The following is an 18,886-nucleotide window of genomic DNA, read 5'->3' as shown; positions in this document are numbered from 1 at the left end:
CTTAGTGCTGTAGTGGGGAGCCTCAGTGAGCTGAGTGTTCCTTAGTGCTGAAGAGGGGAGCCTCAGTGAGTTGAGTGTTCCTTAGTGCTGTAGTGCTTAGTGCTGTAGCGGGCAGTCTTAGTGGGTTTAGTGTTCCTTAGTGCTGTACTGCTTAGTGTTGCAGTGGGGAGCCTCAGTGAGGTGAGTGTTCCTTAGTGTTGTACTGCTTAGTGCTGCAGTGGGGAGCCTCAGTGTTCCTTAGTGCTGTACTGCTTGGTGTAGCAGTGGGGAGCCTCAGTGAGCTGAGTGTTCCTGAGTGCAGTAGTGCTTAGTGCTGTAGTGCTTAGTGATGTAGTGGGCAGTCTCAGTGAGTTGAGTGTTCCTTACTGCTGTACTGCTTAGTGCTGCAGTGGGGAGCCTAAGTGAGGTGAGTGTTCCTTAGTGCTGTAGTGCTTGGTGCTGCAATGGGGAGCCTCAGTGAGCTGAGTGTTCCTTAGTGCTGTAGTGCTTAGTGCTGTAGTGCTTGGTACTGCAGTGGGGAGCCTCAATGAGGTGAGTGTTCCTTAGCGTTGTAGTGCTTAGTGCTGTAGCGGGCAGTCTCAGTGAGGTGAGTGTTCCTTAGTGCTGTAGTGCTTAGTGCTGTAGTGGGGAGCCTCAGTGAGCGGAGTGTTAGTGCTTAGTGCTGTAGTGCTTGGTACTGCAGTGGGGAGCCTCAGTGAGGTGAGTGTTCATTAGTGCTGTAGTGCTTGGTATTGCAGTGGGGAGCCTCAGTGAGTTGAGTGCTCCTTAGTGCTGTAGTGCTTGGTACTGCAGTGGGGAGCCTCAGTGAGTTAAGTGTTAGTGCTTAGTGCTGTAGTGGGGAGCCTCAGTGAGGTGAGTGTTCCTTAGTGATGTAGTGCTTAGTGCTGTAGTGGGGAGCCTCAGTGATGTGAGTGTTCCTTAGTGCTGTAGTACTTAGTGCTGTAGCGGGCAGTCTCAGTGAGTTGAGTGTTCCTTAGTGCTCTTGTGCTTGGCCCTGAAGTGGAGAGCCTCAATGATGTTAGTGTTCCTTATTGCTGTAGTGCTAAGTGCTGAAGTGGGGCGCATCAATGAGCTGAGTGTTCCTTAGTGCTTTAGTGCTTAGTGCTGTAGTGGGGAGCCTCTGTGAGCTGGGTGTTCCTTAGTGCTGTAGTGGGGAGCCTCAGTGAGGTGAGTGTTAGTGTTCAGTGCTGTAGTGGGGAGCCTCAGTGAGCTGAGTGTTCCTTATTGCTGTAGTGCTTAGTGCTGTAGTGGGGAGCCTCAGTGAGCTGAGTCTTCCTTATTGCCGTAGTGCTTAGTGCTGTAGTGGGGAGCATCAGTGAGCTGAGTGCTCCTTAGTGCTGTATGCTTAGTGCTGTAGTGGGGAGCCTCAGTGAGCGGAGTGTTCCTTAGTTCTGTATGCTTAGTACTGCAGTGGGGAGCCTCAGTGAGCGGAGTGTTCCTTAGTGCTGTATGCTTAGTGCTGTAGTGGGGAGCCTCAGTGAGTGGAATGTTGCTTAGTGCTGTATGCTTAGTGCTGCAGTGGCAAGCCTCAGTGAGGTGAGTGTTCCTTATTGCTGTAGTGCTTAGTGCTGTAGCAGGCAGTCTTAGTGAGTTGAGTGCTCCTTAGTGCTGTATGCTTAGTGCTGTAGTGGGTAGCCTCACTAAGCTGAGTGTTCCTTATTGCTGTAGTGCTTAGTGCTGTAGTGGGGAGCCTCAGGGAGCGGAGTGTTCCTTAGAGCTGTATGCTTAGTGCTGTAGTGCTTAGTGCTGCAGTGGGGAGCCTCAGTGAGGTGAGTGTTAGTGTTTAGTGCTGTAGTGGGGAGCCTCAGTGAGCTGAGTGTTCCTTAGTGCTGTATGCTTAGTGCTGTAGTGGGGAGCCTCAGTGAGATGAGTGTTCCTTAGTGCTGTAGTGCTTGGTGCTGAAGTGGGGAGCCTCAGTGATGTGAGTGTTCCTTAGTGCTGTAGTGCTTAGTGCTGTAGCGGGCAGTCTCAGTGAGTTGAGTGTTAATTAGTGCTGTAGTGCTTAGTGCTGCAGTGGGGAGCCTCAATGATGTTAGTGTTCCTTATTGCTGTAGTGCTTAGTGCTGTAGCGGGCAGTCTCAGTGAGTTGAGTGTTAATTAGTGATGTATGCTTAGTGCTGTAGTGGGGAGCCTCAGTTAGCCGAGTGTTCCTTATCGCTGTAGTGCTTAGTGGTGTAGTGGGGAGCCTCAGTGAGCTGAGTGTTCCTTATAGCTGTAGTGCTTAGTGCTGTAGTGGGGAGCCTCAGTGAGGTGAGTGTTAGTGCTTAGTGCTGTAGTGGGGAGCCTCAGTGAGGTGAGTTTTCCTTAGTGATGTAGTGCTTAGTGCTGTAGTGGGGAGCCTCAGTGATGTGAGTGTTCCTTAGTGCTGTAGTGCTTAGTGCTGTAGCGGGCAGTCTCAGTGAGTTGAGTGTTAATTAGTGCTGTAGTGCTTAGTGCTGCAGTGGGGAGCCTCAATGATGTTAGTGTTCCTTATTGCTGTAGTGCTAAGTGCTGTAGTGGGGAGCATCAATGAGCTGAGTGTTCCTTAGTGATGTAGTGCTTAGTGCTGTAGTGGGGAGCCTCAGTGATGTGAGTGTTCCTTAGTGCTGTAGTGCTTAGTGCTGTAGCGGGCAGTCTCAGTGAGTTGTGTGTTAATTAGTGCTGTAGTGCTTAGTGCTGCAGTGGGGAGCCTCAATGATGTTAGTGTTCCTTATTGCTGTAGTGCTAAGTGCTGTAGTGGGGAGCATCAATGAGCTGAGTGTTCCTTAGTGCTGTAGTGCTTAGTGTTGTAGTGGGGAGCCTCAGTGAGCTGGGTGTTCCTTAGTGCTGTAGTGGGGAGCCTCAGTGAGGTGAGTGTTAGTGTTCAGTGCTGTAGTGGGGAGCCTCAGTGAGCTGAGCGTTCCTTATTGCTGTAGTGCTTAGTGCTGTAGTGGGGAGCCTCAGTAAGCTGAGTGTTCCTTATTTCTGTAGTGCTTAGTGCTGTAGTGGGGGGCATCAGTGAGCTGAGTGCTCATTAGTACTGTATGCTTAGTGCTGTAGTGGGGAGCCTCAGTGAGCGGAGTGTTCCTTAGTTCTGTATGCTTAGTGCTGCAGTGGGGAGCCTCAGTGAGCGGAGTGTTCCTTAGTGCTGTATGCTTAGTGCTGTAGTGGGGAGCCTCAGTGAGTGGAGTGTTCCTTAGTGCTGTATGCTTAGTGCTGCAGTGGCAAGCCTCAGTGAGGTGAGTGTTCCTTATTGCTGTAGTGCTTAGTGCTGTAGCAGGCAGTCTCAGTGAGTTGAGTGTTCCTTAGTGCTGTACTGCTTAGTGATGTAGTGGTGAACCTCAGGGAGCGGAGTGTTCCTTAGTGCTGTAGTGCTTAGTGCTGCAGTGGGGAGCCTCAATTAGTGGAGTGTTCCTTAGTGCTGCATGCTTAGTGCTGTAGTGGGGAGCCTCAGTGAGCTGAGTGTTCCTTAATGCTGTAATGCTTAGTGCTGTAGTGGGGAGCCTCAGTGAGTGGAGTGTTCCTTAGTGCTCTATGCTTAGTGCTGTAGTGGGTAGCCTCACTGAGCTGAGTGTTCCTTATTGCTGTAGTGCTTAGTGCTGTAGTGGGGAGCCTCAGGGAGCGGAGTGTTCCTTAGTGCTGTATGCTTAGTGCTGTAGTGCTTAGTGCTGTAGTGGGGAGCCTCAGTGAGCTGAGTGTTCCTTATTGCTGTAGTGCTTAGTGATGTAGTGGTGAACCTCAGGGAGCGGAGTGTTCCTTAGTGCTGTAGTGCTTAGTGCTGCAGTGGGGAGCCTCAATTAGTGGAGTGTTCCTTAGTGCTGTATGCTTAGTGCTGTAGTGGGGAGCCTCAGTGAGCTGAGTGTTCCTTAATGCTGTAGTGCTTAGTGCTGTAGTGGGGAGCCTCAGTGAGTGGAGTGTTCCTTAGTGCTCTATGCTTAGTGCTGTAGTGGGGAGCCTCAGTGAGCTGAGTGTTCCTTATTGCTGTAGTGCTTAGTGCTGTAGTGGGGAGCCTCAGTGGCTGTGTGTTCCTTATTGCTGTAGTGTTTAGTGCTGTAGTGGGGAGCATCAGTGAGCTGAGTGTTCCTTAGTGCTGTATGCTTAGTGCTGTAGTGGGGAGCCTCAGTGAGATGAGTGTTCCTTAGTGCTGTAGTGCTTGGTGCTGCAGTGTGGAGCCTCAGTGAACAGAGTGTTCCTTAGTGATGTATGCTTAGTGCTGTAGTGGGGAGCCTCAGTTAGCCGAGTGTTCCTTATCGCTGTAGTGCTTAGTGGTGTAGTGGGGAGCCTCAGTGAGCTGAGTGTTCCTTATAGCTGTAGTGCTTAGTGCTGTAGTGGGGAGCCTCAGTGAGCTGAGTGTTCCTTAGTGCTGTAGTGCTTAGTGTTGTAGTGGGGAGCCTCAGTGAGCTGAGTGTTCCTTAGTGATGTAGTGCTTAGTGCTGTAGTGGGGAGCCTCAGTGAGTTGGGGGTTCCTTAGTGATGTAGTGCTTAGTGCTGTAGTGGGGAGCCTCAATGAGTTGAGTGTTCCTTAGTGCAGCAGTGCTTAGTGCTGTAGTGGGGAGCCTCAGTGACTTGAGTGTTCCTTAGTGCTGTAGTGCTTAGTGCTGCAGTGGGGAGCCTCAGTGAGGTGAGTGTTCCTTAGCGCTGTAGTGCTTAGTGCTTAGTGCTATAGTGGTGAGCCTCAGTGAGTTGAGTGTTCCTTAGTGCTGTAATGCTGTAGTGGGGAGCCACGGTGAGGTCAGTGTTAGTGCTTAGTGCTGTAGTGGCAGCCTCAGTGAGCTGAATGTTCCTTAGTGCTGTAGTGCTTAGTGCTGCAGTGGGGAGCCTCCGTGAGCGGAGTGTTCCTTAGTGCTGTATGCTTAGTGCTGCAGTGGGGAGCCTCAGTGAGCGGAGTGTTCCTTAGTGCTGTATGCTTAGTGCTGCAGTGGGGAGCCCCAGTGAGCGGAGTGTTCCTTAGTGCAGTATGCTTAGTGCTGCAGTGGGGAGCCACAATGAGCAGAGTGTTCCTTAGTGCTGTATGCTTAGTGCTGCAGTGGGGAGCCTCAGTGAGTTGAGTGTTCCTTAGTGCTGTAGTGCTTAGTGCTGTAGTGACGAGCCTCAGTGAGTTGAGTGTTCATTAGCGATGTATGCTTAGTGCTGTAGTGGGGAGCCTCAGTGAGCGTAGTGTTCCTTAGTACTGTATGCTTAGTGCTGCAGTGGGGAGCCTCAGTGAGCGGAGTGTTCCTTAGTGCTGTAGTGCTTTGTGCTGTAGTGAGGAGCATCAGTGAGTTGAGTGTTCCTTAGTGCTGTATGCTTAGTACTGTAGTGGGGAGCCTCAGTGAGCAGAGTGTTCCTTAGTGCTGTATACTTAGTGCTGCAGTGGGGAGCCTCAGTGAGGTGAGTGTTCCTTAGTGCTGTAGTGAGGAGCCTCAGAGAGGTGAGTGTTCCTTAGTGCTGTATGCTTAGTGCTGTAGTGGGGAGCCTCAGTGAGCGGAGTGTTCCTTAGTGCTGTATGCTTAGTACTGTAGTGGGGAGCCTCAGTGAGCGGAGTGTTCCTTAGTGCTGTATGCTTATTGCTGCAGTGGAGAGCCTCAGTGAGGTGAGAGTTCCTTAGTGCTGTAGTGAGGAGCCTCAGTGAGTTGAGTGTTCCTTAGTGCTGTATGCTTAGTGCTGTAGTGGGGAGCCTCAGTGAGCGGAGTGTTCCTTAGTGCTGTATGCTTAGTGCTGTAGTTGGGTGCCTCAGTGAATGGAGTTTTCCTTAGTGCTGTATGCTTAGTGCTGCAGTGGGGAGCCTCACTGAGCGGAATGTTCGTTAGTGCTGTATGCTTAGTGCTGCAGTGGGGAGCCTCAGTGAGCGGAGTGTTCCTTAGTGCTGTATGCTTAGTGCTGCAGTGGGGAGCCTCAGTGAGCTCAGTGTTCCTTAGTGGTGTATGCTTAGTGCTGTAGTGGGGAGCCTCAGTGAGGTGAGTGTTCCCTAGTGCTGTAGTACTTAGTGCTGTAGTGAGGAGCCTCAGTGAGTTGAGTGTTCCTTAGTGATGTATGCTTAGTGCTGCAGTGGGGAGCGTCAGTGAGGTGGGTGTTCCTTAGTGCTGTATGCTTAGTGCTGTAGTCTGGAGCCTCAGTGAGCGGAGTGTTCCTTAGTGCTGTAGTGAGGAGCCTGAGTGAGGTGAGTGTTCCTTAGTGCTGTATGCTTAGTGCTGTAGTGGGGAGCCTCAGTGAGCGGAGTGTTCCTTAGTTCTGTATGCATAGTGCTGTAGTGGGCAGCCTCCGTGAGCGGAGTGTTCCTTAGTGCTGTATGCTTAGTGCTGTAGTGGGGAGCCTCAGTGAGCGGAGTGTTCCTTAGTGCTGTATGCTTAGTGCTGCAGTGGGGAACCTCAGTGAGTTGAGTGTTCCTTATTGCTGTAGTGCTTAGTGCTGTAGCGGGGAGCCTCAGTGAGCAGAGTGTTCCTTAGTGCTGTATGCTTAGTGCTGCAGTGGGGAACCTCAGTGAGTTGAGTGTTCCTTAGTGCTGTAGTGCTTAGTGCTGTAGTGAGGAGCCTCAGTGAGTTGAGTGTTCCTTAGTGCTGTAGTGAAGAGCCTCAGTGAGGTGAGTGTTCCTTAGTGCTGTAGTGAGGAGCATCAGTGAGTTGAGTGTTCCATAGTGCTGTAGTGAGGAGCCTCAGTGAGGTGAGTGTTCCTTAGTGCTGTATGCTTAGTGCTGCAGTGGGGAGCCTCAGTGAGCAGAGTGTTCCTTAGTGCTGTATGCTTAGTGCTGTAGTGAGGAGCCTCAGTGAGTTGAGTGTTCCTTAGTGCTGTGGTGCTTAGTGCTGTAGTGTGGAGCCTCAGTGAGGTGAGTGTTCCTTAGTGCTGTAGTGCTTAGTGCTGTAGTGAGGAGCCTCAGTGAGGTGAGTGTTCCTTAGTGCTGAAGTGGGGAGCCTCAGTGAGTTGAGTGTTCCTTAGTGCTGTAGTGCTTAGTGCTGTAGCAGGCAGTCTCAGTGGGTTTAGTGTTCCTTAGTGCTGTACTGCTTAGTGCTGCAGTGGGGAGCCTCAGTGAGCTGAGTGTTCCTTAGTGCTGTAGTGCTTAGTGCTGTAGTGCTTAGAGCTGTAGCAGGCAGTCTCAGTGAGTTGAGTGTTCCTTAGTGCTGTACTGCTTAGTGCTGCAGTGGGGAGCCTAAGTGAGGTGAGTGTTCCTTAGTGTTGTACTGCTTAGTGCTGCAGTGGGGAGCCTCAGTGTTCCTTAGTGCTGTACTGCTTGGTGTAGCAGTGGGGAGCCTCAGTGAGCTGAGTGTTCCTTAGTGCTGTAGTGCTTAGTGCTGTAGTGCTTAGAGCTGTAGCAGGCAGTCTCAGTGAGTTGAGTGTTCCTTAGCGCTGTACTGCTTTGTGCTGCAGTGGGGAGCCTAAGTGAGCAGAGTGTTCCTTAGTGCTGTAGTGCTTGGTGCTGCAGTGGGGAGCCTCAGTGAGCTGAGTGTTCCTTAGTGCTGTAGTGCTTAGTGCTGTAGTGCTTGGTACTGCAGTGGGGAGCCTCAATGAGGTGAGTATTCCTTAGCGTTGTAGTGCTTAGTGCTGTAGCGGGCAGTCTCAGTGAGTTGAGTGTTCCTTAGTGCTGTAGTGCTTAGTGCTGTAGTGGGGAGCCTCAGTGAGCAGAGTGTTAGTGCTTAGTGCTGTAGTGCTTGGTACTGCAGTGGGGAGCCTCAGTGAGGTGAGTGTTCCTTAGTGCTGTAGTACTTGGTACTGCAGTGGGGAGCCTCAGTGAGTTGAATGCTCCTTAGTGCTGTAGTGCTTAGTGCTGTAGTGTTTGGTACTGCAGTGGGGAGCCTCAGTGAGGTGAGTGTTCCTTATTGCTGGCGTGCTTAGTGCTGTAGTGGGGAGCCTCAGTGAGGTGAGTGTTAGTGATTAGTGCTGTAGTGGGGAGCCTCAGTGAGGTGAGTGTTCCTTAGGGATGTAGTGCTTAGTGCTGTAGTGGGGAGCCTCAGTGATGTGAGTGTTCCTTAGTGCTGTAGTGCTTAGTGCTGTAGCGGGCAGTCTCAGTGAGTTGAGTGTTCCTTAGTGCTGTAGTGCTTAGTGCTGTAGTGGGGAGCCTCAGTGATGTTAGTGTTCCTTATTGCTGTAGTGCTAAGTGCTGTAGTGGGGAGCATCAATGAGCTGAGTGTTCCTTCGTGCTGTAGTGCTTAGTGCTGTAGTGGGGAGCCTCAGTGAGGTGAGTGTTAGTGTTCAGTGCTGTAGTGGGGAGCCTCAGTGATCTGAGTGTTCCTTATTGCTGTAGTGCTTAGTGCTGTAGTGGGGAGCCTCAGTGAGCTGAGTGTTCCTTATTGCTGTAGTGCTTAGTGCTGTAGTGGGGAGCCTCAGTGAACGGAGTGTTCCTTAGTTCTGTATGCTTAGTGCTGCAGTGGGGAGCCTCGGTGAGTGGAGTGTTCCTTAGTGCTGTATGCTTAGTGCTGTAGTGGGGAGCCTCAGTGAGTGGAGTGTTCCTTAGTGCTGTATGCTTAGTGCTGCAGTGGGGATTCTCAGTGAGGTGAGTGTTCCTGATTGCTGTAGTGCTTAGTGCTGTAGTGGGCAGTCTCAGTGGGTTTAGTGTTCCTTAGTGCTGTACTGCTTAGTGCTGCAGTGGGGAGCCTCAGTGTTCCTTAGTGCTGTACTGCTTGGTGTAGCAGTGGGGAGCCTCAGTGAGCTGAGTGTTCTTTAGTGCTGTAGTGCTTAGTGCTGTAGTGCTTAGTGCTGTAGTGGGCAGTCTCAGTGAGTTGAGTGTTCCTTAGTGCTGTATTGCTTAGTGCTGCAGTGGGGAGCCTCAGTGAGGTGAGTGTTCCTTAGTACTGTAGTGCTTGGTGCTGTAGTGGGGAGCCTCAGTGAGCTGAGTGTTCCTTAGTGCTGTAGTGCTTAGTGCTCTAGTGCTTGGTACTGCAGTGGGGAGCCTCAATGAGGTGAGTGTTCCTTAGCGCTGTAGTGCTTAGTGCTATAGTGGGGAGCCTCAGTGAATTGAGTGTTCCTTAGTGCTGTAGTGCTTAGTGCTGTAGTGCGGAGCCTCAGTTAGGTGAGTGTTAGTGCTTAGTGCTGTAGCGGGGAGCCTCAGTGAGTTGAGTGTTCCTTAGTGCTCTAGTGCTTAGTGCTGCAGTGGGGAGCCTCAGTGAGATGAGTGTACCTTAGTGCTGTAGTGCTTAGTGCTGCTGTGGAGAGCCTCAGTGAGGTGAGTGTTCCTTAGTGCTGTAATGCTTGGTGCTGCAGTGGGGAGCCTCAGTGAGCTGAGTGTTCCTTAGCGCTGTAGTGCTTAGTGCTGTAGTGGAGAGCCTCAGTGAGTTGAGTGTTCCTTAGTGCTGTAGTGGGGAGCCTCAGTGAGGTGATTTTGGTGCTTAGTGCTGTAGTGAGGAGCCTCAGTGAGTTGAGTGTTCCTTAGTGCTGTATGCTTAGTGCTTTAGTGGGGCGCCTCAGTGAGCTGAGTGTTCCTTAGTGCTGAAGTGGGGAGCCTCAGTGAGTTGAGTGTTCCTTAGTGCTGTAGTGCTTAGTGCTGTAGCGGGCAGTCTCAGTGGGTTTAGTGTTCCTTAGTGCTGTACTGCTTAGTGCTGCAGTGGGGAGCCTCAGTGAGGTGAGTGGTCCTTAGTGTTGTACTGCTTAGTGCTGCAGTGGGGAGCCTCAGTGTTCCTTAGTGCTGTACTGCTTGGTGTAGCAGTGGGGAGCCTCTGTGAGTTGAGTGTTCCTTAGTGCTGTAGTGCTTAGTGCTGTAGCGCGCAGTCTCAGTGAGTTGAGTGTTCCTTACTGCTGTACTGCTTAGTGCTGCAGTGGGGAGCCTAAGTGAGGTGAGTGTTCCTTAGTGCTGTAGTGCTTGGTGCTGCAGTGGGGAGCCTCAGTGAGCTGAGTGTTCCTTAGTGCTGTAGTGCTTAGTGCTGTAGTGCTTGGTACTGCAGTGGGGAGCCTCAATGAGGTGAGTGTTCCTTAGCGTTGTAGTGCTTAGTGCTGTAGCGGGCAGTCTCAGTGAGGTGAGTGTTCCTTAGTGCTGTAGTGCTTAGTGCTGTAGTGGGGAGCCTCAGTGAGCGGAGTGTTAGTGCTTAGTGCTGTAGTGCTTGGTACTGCAGTGGGGAGCCTCAGTGAGGTGAGTGTTCCTTAGTGCTGTAGTGCTTGGTACTGCAGTGGGGAGCCTCAGTGAGTTGAGTGCTCGTTAGTGCTGTAGTGTTTGGTACTGCAGTGGGGAGCCTCAGTGAGGTGAGTGTTGCTTATTTCTGTAGTGCTTAGTGCTGTAGTGGGGAGCCTCAGTGAGGTGAGTGTTAGTGCTTAGTGCTGTAGTGGGGAGCCTCAATGATGTTAGTGTTCCTTATTGCTGTAGTGCTAAGTGCTGTAGTGGGGCGCATCAATGAGCTGAGTGTTCCTTAGTGCTGTAGTTCTTAGTGCTGTAGTGGGGAGCCTCTGTGAGCTGGGTGTTCCTTAGTGCTGTAGTGGGGAGCCTCAGTGAGGTGAGTGTTAGTGTTCAGTGCTGTAGTGGGGAGCCTCAGTGAGCTGAGTGTTCCTTATTGCTGTAGTGCCTAGTGCTGTAGTGGGGAGCCTCAGTGAGCTGAGTGTTCCTTATTGCTGTAGTGCTTAGTGCTGTAGTGGGGAGCATCAGTGAGCTGAGTGCTCCTTAGTGCTGTATGCTTAGTGCTGTAGTGGGGAGCCTCAGTGAGCGGAGTGTTCCTTAGTTCTGTATGCTTAGTACTGCAGTGGGGAGCCTCAGTGAGCGGAGTGTTCCTTAGTGCTGTATGCTTAGTGCTGTAGTGGGGAGCCTCAGTGAGTGGAGTGTTGCTTAGTGCTGTATGCTTAGTGCTGCAGTGGCAAGCCTCAGTGAGGTAAGTGTTCCTTATTGCTGTAGTGCTTAGTGCTGTAGCAGGCAGTCTCAGTGAGTTGAGTGTTCCTTAGTGCTGTACTGCTTAGTGATGTAGTGGCGAACCTCAGTGAGCGGAGTGTTCCTTAGTGCTGTATGCTTAGTGCTGCAGTGGGGAGCCTAGGTGAGCTGAGTGTTCCTTAGTGCTGTAGTGCTTAGTGCTGCAGTGGGGAGCCTCAATTAGTGGAGTGTTCCTTAGTGCTGTATGCTTAGTGCTGTAGTGGGGAGCCTCAGTGAGCTGAGTGTTCCTTAATGCTGTAGTGTTTAGTGCTGTAGTGGGGAGCCTCAGTGAGAGGAGTGCTCCTTAGTGCTGTATGATTAGTGCTGTAGTGGGTAGCCTCACTAAGCTGAGTGTTCCTTATTGCTGTAGTGCTTAGTGCTGTAGTGGGGAGCCTCAGGGAGCGTAGTGTTCCTTAGTGCTGTATGCTTAGTGCTGTAGTGCTTAGTGCTGCAGTGGGGAGCCTCAGTGAGGTGAGTGTTAGTGTTTAGTGCTTAGTGGGGAGCCTCAGTGAGCTGAGTGTTCCTTATTGCTGTAGTGCTTAGTGCTGTAGTGGGGAGCCTCAGTGAGCTGTGTGTTCCTTATTGCTGTAGTGCTTAGTGCTGTAATGGGGAGCATCAGTGAACTGAGTGATCCTTAGTGCTGTATGCTTAGTGCTGTAGTGGGGAGCCTCAGTGAGATGAGTGTTCCTTAGTGCTGTAGTGCTTGGTGCTGCAGTGTGGAGCCTCAGTGAGCGGAGTGTTCCTTAGTGATGTATGCTTAGTGCTGTAGTGGGGAGCCTCAGTTAGCCGAGTGTTCCTTATCGCTGTAGTGCTTAGTGGTGTAGTGGGGAGCCTCAGTGAGCTGAGTGTTCCTTATAGCTGTAGTGCTTAGTGCTGTAATGGGGAGCCTCAGTGAGGTGAGTGTTAGTGCTTAGTGCTGTAGTGGGGAGCCTCAGTGAGGTGAGTGTTCCTTAGTGATGTAGTGCTTAGTGCTGTAGTGGGGAGCCTCAGTGATGTGAGTGTTCCTTAGTGCTGTATCGCTTAGTGCTGTAGCGGGCAGTCTCAGTGAGTTGAGTGTTAATTAGTGCTGTAGTGCTTAGTGCTGCAGTGGGGAGCCTCAATGATGTTAGTGTTCCTTATTGCTGTAGTGCTAAGTGCTGTAGTGGGGAGCATCAATGAGCTGAGTGTTCCTTAGTGCTGTAGTGCTTAGTGCTGTAGTGGGGAGCCTCAGTGAGCTTAGTGTTCCTTAGTGCTGTAGTGGGGAGCCTCAGTGAGGTGAGTGTTAGTGTTCAGTGCTGTAGTGGGGAGCCTCAGTGAGCGGAGTGTTCCTCATTGCTGTAGTGCTTAGTGCTGTAGTGGGGAGCCTCAGTGAGCTGAGTGTTCCTTATTGCTGTATGCTTAGTGCTGTAGTGGGGAGCCTCAGTGAGCGGAGTGTTCCTTAGTTCTGTATGCTTAGTGCTGCAGTGGGGAGCCTCAGTGAGCGGAGTGTTCCTTAGTGCTGTATGCTTAGTGCTGTAGTGGAGAGCCTCAGTGAGTGGAGTGTTCCTTAGTGCTGTATGCTTAGTGCTGCAGTGGCAAGCCTCAGTGAGGTGAGTGTTCCTTATTGCTGTAGTGCTTAGTGCTGTAGCAGGCAGTCTCAATGAGTTGAGTGTTCCTTAGTGCTGTACTGCTAAGTGATGTAGTGGCGAACCTCAGTGAGCGGAGTGTTCCTTAGTGCTGTATGCTTAGCGCTGCAGTGGGGAGCCCAGGTGAGCTGAGTGTTCCTTAGTGCTGTAGTGCCTAGTGCTGCAGTGGGGAGCCTCAATTAGTGGAGTGTTCCTTAGTGCTATATGCTGAGTGCTGTAGTGGGGAGCCTCAGTGAGCTGAGTGTTCCTTAATGCTGTAGTGCTTAGTGCTGTAGTGGGGAGCCTCAGTGAGTGGAGTGTTCCTTAGTGCTGTATGCTTAGTGCTGTAGTGGGTAGCCTCACTGAGCTGAGTGTTCCTTATTGCTGTAGTGCTTCGTGCTGTAGTGGGGAGCCTCAGGGAGCGGAGTGTTCCTTAGTGCTGTATGCTTAGTGCTGTAGTGCTTAGTGCTGCAGTGGGGACCCTCAGTGAGGTGAGTGTTAGTGTTTAGTGCTGTAGTGGGGAGCCTCAGTGAGCTGAGTGTTCCTTATTGATGTAGTGCTTAGTGCTGTAGTGGGGAGCCTCAGTGAGCTGTGTGTTCCTTATTGCTGTAGTGCTTAGTGCTGTAGTGGGGAGCATCAGTGAGCTGAGTGTTCCTTAGTGCTGTATGCTTAGTGCTGTAGTGGGGAGCCTCAGTGAGATGAGTGTTCCTTAGTGCTGTAGTGCTTAGTGCTGCAGTGTGTAGCCTCAGTGAGCGGAGTGTTCCTTAGTGATGTATGCTTAGTGCTGTAGTGGGGAGCCTCAGTTAGCCGAGTGTTCCTTATCGCTGTAGTGCTTAGTGGTGTAGTGGGGAGCCTCAGTGAGCTGAGTGTTCCTTATAGCTGTAGTGCTTAGTGCTGTAGTGGGGAGCCTCAGTGAGCTGAGTGTTCCTTAGTGCTGTAGTGCTTAGTGCTGTAGTGGGGAGCCTCAGTGAGCTGAGTGTTCCTTAGTGATGTAGTGCTTAGTGCTGTAGTGGGGAGCCTCAGTGAGTTGGGGGTTCCTTAGTGATGTAGTGCTTAGTGCTGTAGTGGGGAGCCTCAATGAGTTGAGGGTTCCTTAGTGCAGCAGTGCTTAGTGCTGTAGTGGGGAGCCTCAGTGACTTGAGTGTTCCTTAGTGCTGTAGTGCTTAGTGCTGCAGTGGGGAGCCTCAGTGAGGTGAGTGTTCCTTAGCGCTGTAGTGCTTAGTGCTTAGTGCTATAGTGGTGAGCCTCAGTGAGTTGAGTGTTCCTTAGTGCTGTAATGCTGTAGTGGGGAGCCACGGTGAGGTGAGTGTTAGTGCTTAGTGCTGTAGTGGCAGCCTCAGTGAGCTGAATGTTCCTTAGTGCTTAGTGCTGCAGTGGGGAGCCTCCGTGAGGTGAGTATTCCTTAGTGCTCTAGTGCTTAGTGCTGCAGTGGGGAGCCTCATTGAGGTGAGTGTGCCTTAGTGCTGTAGTGCTTAGTGCTATAGTGGGGAGCCTCAGTGAGGTGAGTGTGCCTTAGTGCTGTAGTGCTTAGTGCTGCTGTTGCAAGCCTCAGTGAGTTGAGTGTTCCTTAGTGCTGTAGTGGGGAGCCTCAGTGAGCGGAGTGTTCCTTAGTGATGTATGCTTAGTGCTGTAGTGGGGAGCCTCAGTGAGCTGAGTGTTCCTTATTGCTGTAGTGCTTAGTGCTGTAGTGGGGAGCCTCGGTGAGCTGTGTGTTCCTTATTGCTGTAGTGCTTAGTGCTGTAGTGGGGAGCATCAGTGAGCTGAGTGTTCCTTAGTGCTGTATGCTTAGTGCTGTAGTGGGGAGACTCAGTGAGATGAGTGTTCCTTAGTGCTGTAGTGCTTGGTGCTGCAGTGTGGAGCCTCAGTGAGCGGAGTGTTCCTTAGTGATGTATGCTTAGTGCTGTAGTGGGGAGCCTCAATTAGCCGAGTGTTCCTTATCGCTATAGTGCTTAGTGGTGTAGTGGGGAGCCTCAGTGAGCTGAGTGTTCCTTATAGCTGTAGTGCTTAGTGCTGTAGTGGGGAGCCTCAGTGAGGTGAGTGTTAGTGCTTAGTGCTGTAGTGGGGAGCCTCAGTGAGGTGAGTGTTCCTTAGTGATGTAGTGCTTAGTGCTGTAGTGGGGAGACTCAGTGATGTGAGTGTTCCTTAGTGCTGTAGTGCTTAGTGCTGTAGCGGGCAGTCTCAGTGAGTTGAGTGTTAATTAGTGCTGTAGTGCTTAGTGCTGCAGTGGGGAGCCTCAATGATGTTAGTGTTCCTTATTGCTGTAGTGCTAAGTGCTGTAGTGGGGAGCATCAATGAGCTGAGTGTTCCTTAGTGCTGTAGTGCTTAGTGCTGTAGTGGGGTGCCTCAGTGAGCTGGGTGTTCCTTAGTGCTATAGTGGGGAGCCTCAGTGAGGTGAGTGTTAGTGTTCAGTGCTGTAGTGGGGAGCCTCAGTGAGCTGAGTGTTCCTTAATGCTGTAGTGCTTAGTGCTGTAGTGGGGAGCCTCAGTGAGCTGAGTGTTCCTTATTGCTGTAGTGCTTAGTGCTGTAGTGGGGAGCATCAGTGAGCTGAGTGCTCCTTAGTGCTGTAGTGCTTAGTGCTGCAGTGTGGAGCCTCAGTGAGCGGAGTGTTCCTTAGTGATGTATGCTTAGTGCTGTAGTGGGGAGCCTCAGTTAGCCGAGTGTTCCTTATCGCTGTAGTGCTTAGTGGTGTAGTGGGGAGCCTCAGTGAGCTGAGTGTTCCTTATAGCTGTAGTGCCTAGTGCTGTAGTGGGGAGCCTCACTGAGCTGAGTGTTCCTTAGTGCTGTAGTGCTTAGTGCTGTAGTGGGTAGCCTCAGTGAGCTGAGTGTTCCTTAGTGATGTAGTGCTTAGTGGTGTAGTGGGGAGCCTCAGTGAGCTGAGTGTTCCTTATAGCTGTAGTGCCTAGTGCTGTAGTGGGGAGCCTCACTGAGCTGAGTGTTCCTTAGTGCTGTAGTGCTTAGTGCTGTAGTGGGGAGCCTCAGTGAGCTGAGTGTTCCTTAGTGATGTAGCGCTTAGTGCTGTAGCGGGCAGTCTCAGTGAGTTGAGTGTGCCTTAGTGCTGTAGTGCTTAGTGCTGTAGTGGGGAGCCTCAGTGAGCAGAGTGTTAGTGCTTAGTGTTGTAGTGCTTGGTACTGCAGTGGGGAGCCTCAGTGAGGTGAGTGTTCCTTAGTGCTGTAGTGCTTGGTACTGCAGTGGAGAGCCTCAGTGAGTTGAGTGTTCCTTAGTGCTGTAGTGCTTAGTGCTGTAGTGCTTGGTACTGCAGTGGGGAGCCTCAATGAGGTGAGTATTCCTTAGCGTTGTAGTGCTTAGTGCTGTAGCAGGCAGTCTCAGTGAGTTGAGTGTGCCTTAGTGCTGTAGTGCTTAGTGCTGTAGTGGGGAGCCTCAGTGAGCAGAGTGTTAGTGCTTAGTGCTGTAGTGCTTGGTACTGCAGTGGGGAGCCTCAGTGAGGTGAGTGTTCCTTAGTGCTGTAGTGCTTGGTACTGCAGTGGGGAGCCTCAGTGAGTTGAGTGCTCCTTAGTGCTGTAGTGCTTAGTGCTGTAGTGTTTGGTACTGCAGTGGGGAGCCTCAGTGAGGTGAGTGTTACTTATTGCTGGCGTGCTTAGTGCTGTAGTGGGGAGCCTCAGTGATGTGAGTGTTCCTTAGTGCTGTAGTGCTTAGTGCTGTAGCGGGCAGTCTCAGCGAGTTGAGTGTTCCTTAGTGCTGTAGTGCTTAGTGCTGTAGTGGGGAGCCTCAGTGATGTTAGTGTTCCTTATTGCTGTAGTGATAAGTGCTGTAGTGGGGAGCATCAATGAGCTGAGTGTTCTTTAGTGCTGTAGTGCTTAGTGCTGTAGTGGGGCGCCTCAGTGAGCTGGGTGTTCCTTAGTGCTGTAGTGGGGAGCCTCAGTGAGGTGAGTGTTAGTGTTCAGTGCTGTAGTGGGGAGCCTCAGTGATCTGAGTGTTACTTATTGCTGTAGTGCTTAGTGCTGTAGTGGGGAGCCTCAGTGAGCTCAGTGTTCCTTATAGCTGTAGTGCTTAGTGCTGTAGTGGGGAGCATCAGTGAGCTGAGTGCTCCTTAGTGCTGTTTGCTTAGTGCTGTAGTGGGGAGCCTCAGTGAACGGAGTGTTCCTTAGTTCTGTATGCTTAGTGCTTCAGTGGGGAGCCTCATTGAGTGGAGTGTTCCTTAGTGCTGTATGCTTAGTGCTGCAGTGGGGAGTCTCAGTGAGGTGAGTGTTCCAGATTGCTGTAGTGCTTAGTGCTGTAGTGGGCAGTCTCAGTGGGTTTAGTCTTCCTTACTGCTGTACTGCTTAGTGCTGCAGTGGGGAGCCTCAGTGTTCCTTAGTGCTGTACTGCTTGGTGTAGCAGTGGGGAGCCTCAGGAGTGTTCTTTAGTGCTGTAGTGTTTAGTGCTGTAGTGCTCAGTGCTGTAGTGGGCAGTCTCAGTGAGTTGAGTGTTCCTTAGTGCTGTACTGCTTAGTGCTGCAGTGGGGAGCCTCAGTGAGGTGAGTGTTCCTTAGTACTGTAGTGCTTGGTGCTGCAGTGCTTGGTACTGCAGTGGGGAGCCTCAATGAGGTGAGTGTTCCTTAGCGCTGTAGTGCTTAGTGCTTAGTGCTATAGTGGGGAGCCTCCGTGAATTGAGTGTTCCTTAGTGCTGTAGTGCTTAGTGCTGTAGTGCGGAGCCTCAGTTAGGTGAGTGTTAGTGCGTAGTGCTGTAGCGGGGAGCCTCAGTGAGTTGAGTGTTCCTTAGTGCTCTAGTGCTTAGTGCTGCAGTGGGGAGCCTCAGTGAGATGAGTGTACCTTAGTCCTGTAGTGCTTAGTGCTGCTGTGGAGAGCCTCAGTGAGGTGAGTGTTCCTTAGTGCTGTAATGCTTGGTGCTGCAGTGGGGAGCCTTAGTGAGCTGAGTGTCCCTTAGCGCTGTAGTGCTTAGTGCTGTAGTGGAGAGCCTCAGTGAGTTGAGTGTTCCTTAGTGCTGTAGTGGGGAGCCTCAGTGAGGTGATTTTTGGTGCTTAGTGCTGTAGTGAGGAGCCTCAGTGAGTTGAGTGTTCCTTAGTGCTGTATGCTTAGTGCTGTAGTGGGGAGCCTCATTGAGCTGAGTGTTCCTTAGTGCTGAAGTGGGGAGCCTCAGTGAGTTGAGTGTTCCTTAGTGCTGTAGTACTTAGTGCTGTAGCGGGCAGTCTCAGTGGGTTTAGTGTTCCTTAGTGCTGTACTGCTTAGTGTTGCAGTGGGGAGCCTCAGTGAGGTGAGTGTTGCTTTTTGCTGTAGTGCTTAGTGCTGTAGTGGGGAGCCTCAGTGAGGTGAGTGTTAGTGCTTAGTGCTGTAGTGGGGAGCCTCAGTGAGGTGAGAGTTCCTTAGTGATGTAGTGCTTAGTGCTGTAGTGGGGAGCCTCAGTGATGTGAGTGTTCCTTAGTGCTGTAGTGCTTAGTGCTGTAGCGGGCAGTCTCAGTGAGTTGAGTGTTCCTTAGTGCTCTTGTGCTTAGTGCTGTAGTGGGGAGCCTCAATGATGTTAGTGTTCCTTATTGCTGTAGTGCTAAGTGCTGTAGTGGGGCGCATCAATGAGCGGAGTGTTCCTTAGTGCTGTAGTGCTTAGTGCTGTAGTGGGGAGCCTCAGTGAGCTGAGTGTTCCTTATTGCTGTAGTGCTTAGTGCTGTAGTGGGGAGCCTCAGTGAGCTGAGTGTTCCTTATTGCTGTAGTGCTTAGTGCTGTAGTGGGGAGCCTCAGTGAGCGGAGTGTTCCTTAGTTCTGTATGCTGAGTACTGCAGTGGGGAGCCTCAGTGAGCTGAGTGTTCCTTATAGCTGTAGTGCCTAGTGCTGTAGTGGGGAGCCTCACTGAGCTGAGTGTTCCTTAGTGCTGTAGTGCTTAGTGCTGTAGTGGGTAGCCTCAGTGAGCTGAGTGTTCCTTAGTGATGTAGTGCTTAGTGGTGTAGTGGGGAGCCTCAGTGAGCTGAGTGTTCCTTATAGCTGTAGTGCCTAGTGCTGTAGTGGGGAGCCTCACTGAGCTGAGTGTTCCTTAGTGCTGTAGTGCTTAGTGCTGTAGTGGGGAGCCTCAGTGAGCTGAGTGTTCCTTAGTGATGTAGCGCTTAGTGCTGTAGCGGGCAGTCTCAGTGAGTTGAGTGTGCCTTAGTGCTGTAGTGCTTAGTGCTGTAGTGGGGAGCCTCAGTGAGCAGAGTGTTAGTGCTTAGTGCTGTAGTGCTTGGTACTGCAGTGGGGAGCCTCAGTGAGGTGAGTGTTCCTTAGTGCTGTAGTGCTTGGTACTGCAGTGGAGAGCCTCAGTGAGTTGAGTGTTCCTTAGTGCTGTAGTGCTTAGTGCTGTAGTGCTTGGTACTGCAGTGGGGAGCCTCAATGAGGTGAGTATTCCTTAGCGTTGTAGTGCTTAGTGCTGTAGCAGGCAGTCTCAGTGAGTTGAGTGTGCCTTAGTGCTGTAGTGCTTAGTGCTGTAGTGGGGAGCCTCAGTGAGCAGAGTGTTAGTGCTTAGTGCTGTAGTGCTTGGTACTGCAGTGGGGAGCCTCAGTGAGGTGAGTGTTCCTTAGTGCTGTAGTGCTTGGTACTGCAGTGGGGAGCCTCAGTGAGTTGAGTGCTCC

Source organism: Ambystoma mexicanum, chromosome 8, assembly GCF_040938575.1.
Source record: "Ambystoma mexicanum isolate Mex_15411 chromosome 8, UKY_AmexF1_1, whole genome shotgun sequence".
Taxonomy (NCBI): domain Eukaryota; kingdom Metazoa; phylum Chordata; class Amphibia; order Caudata; family Ambystomatidae; genus Ambystoma; species Ambystoma mexicanum.
Note: the sequence above shows the minus strand (reverse complement) of the source record.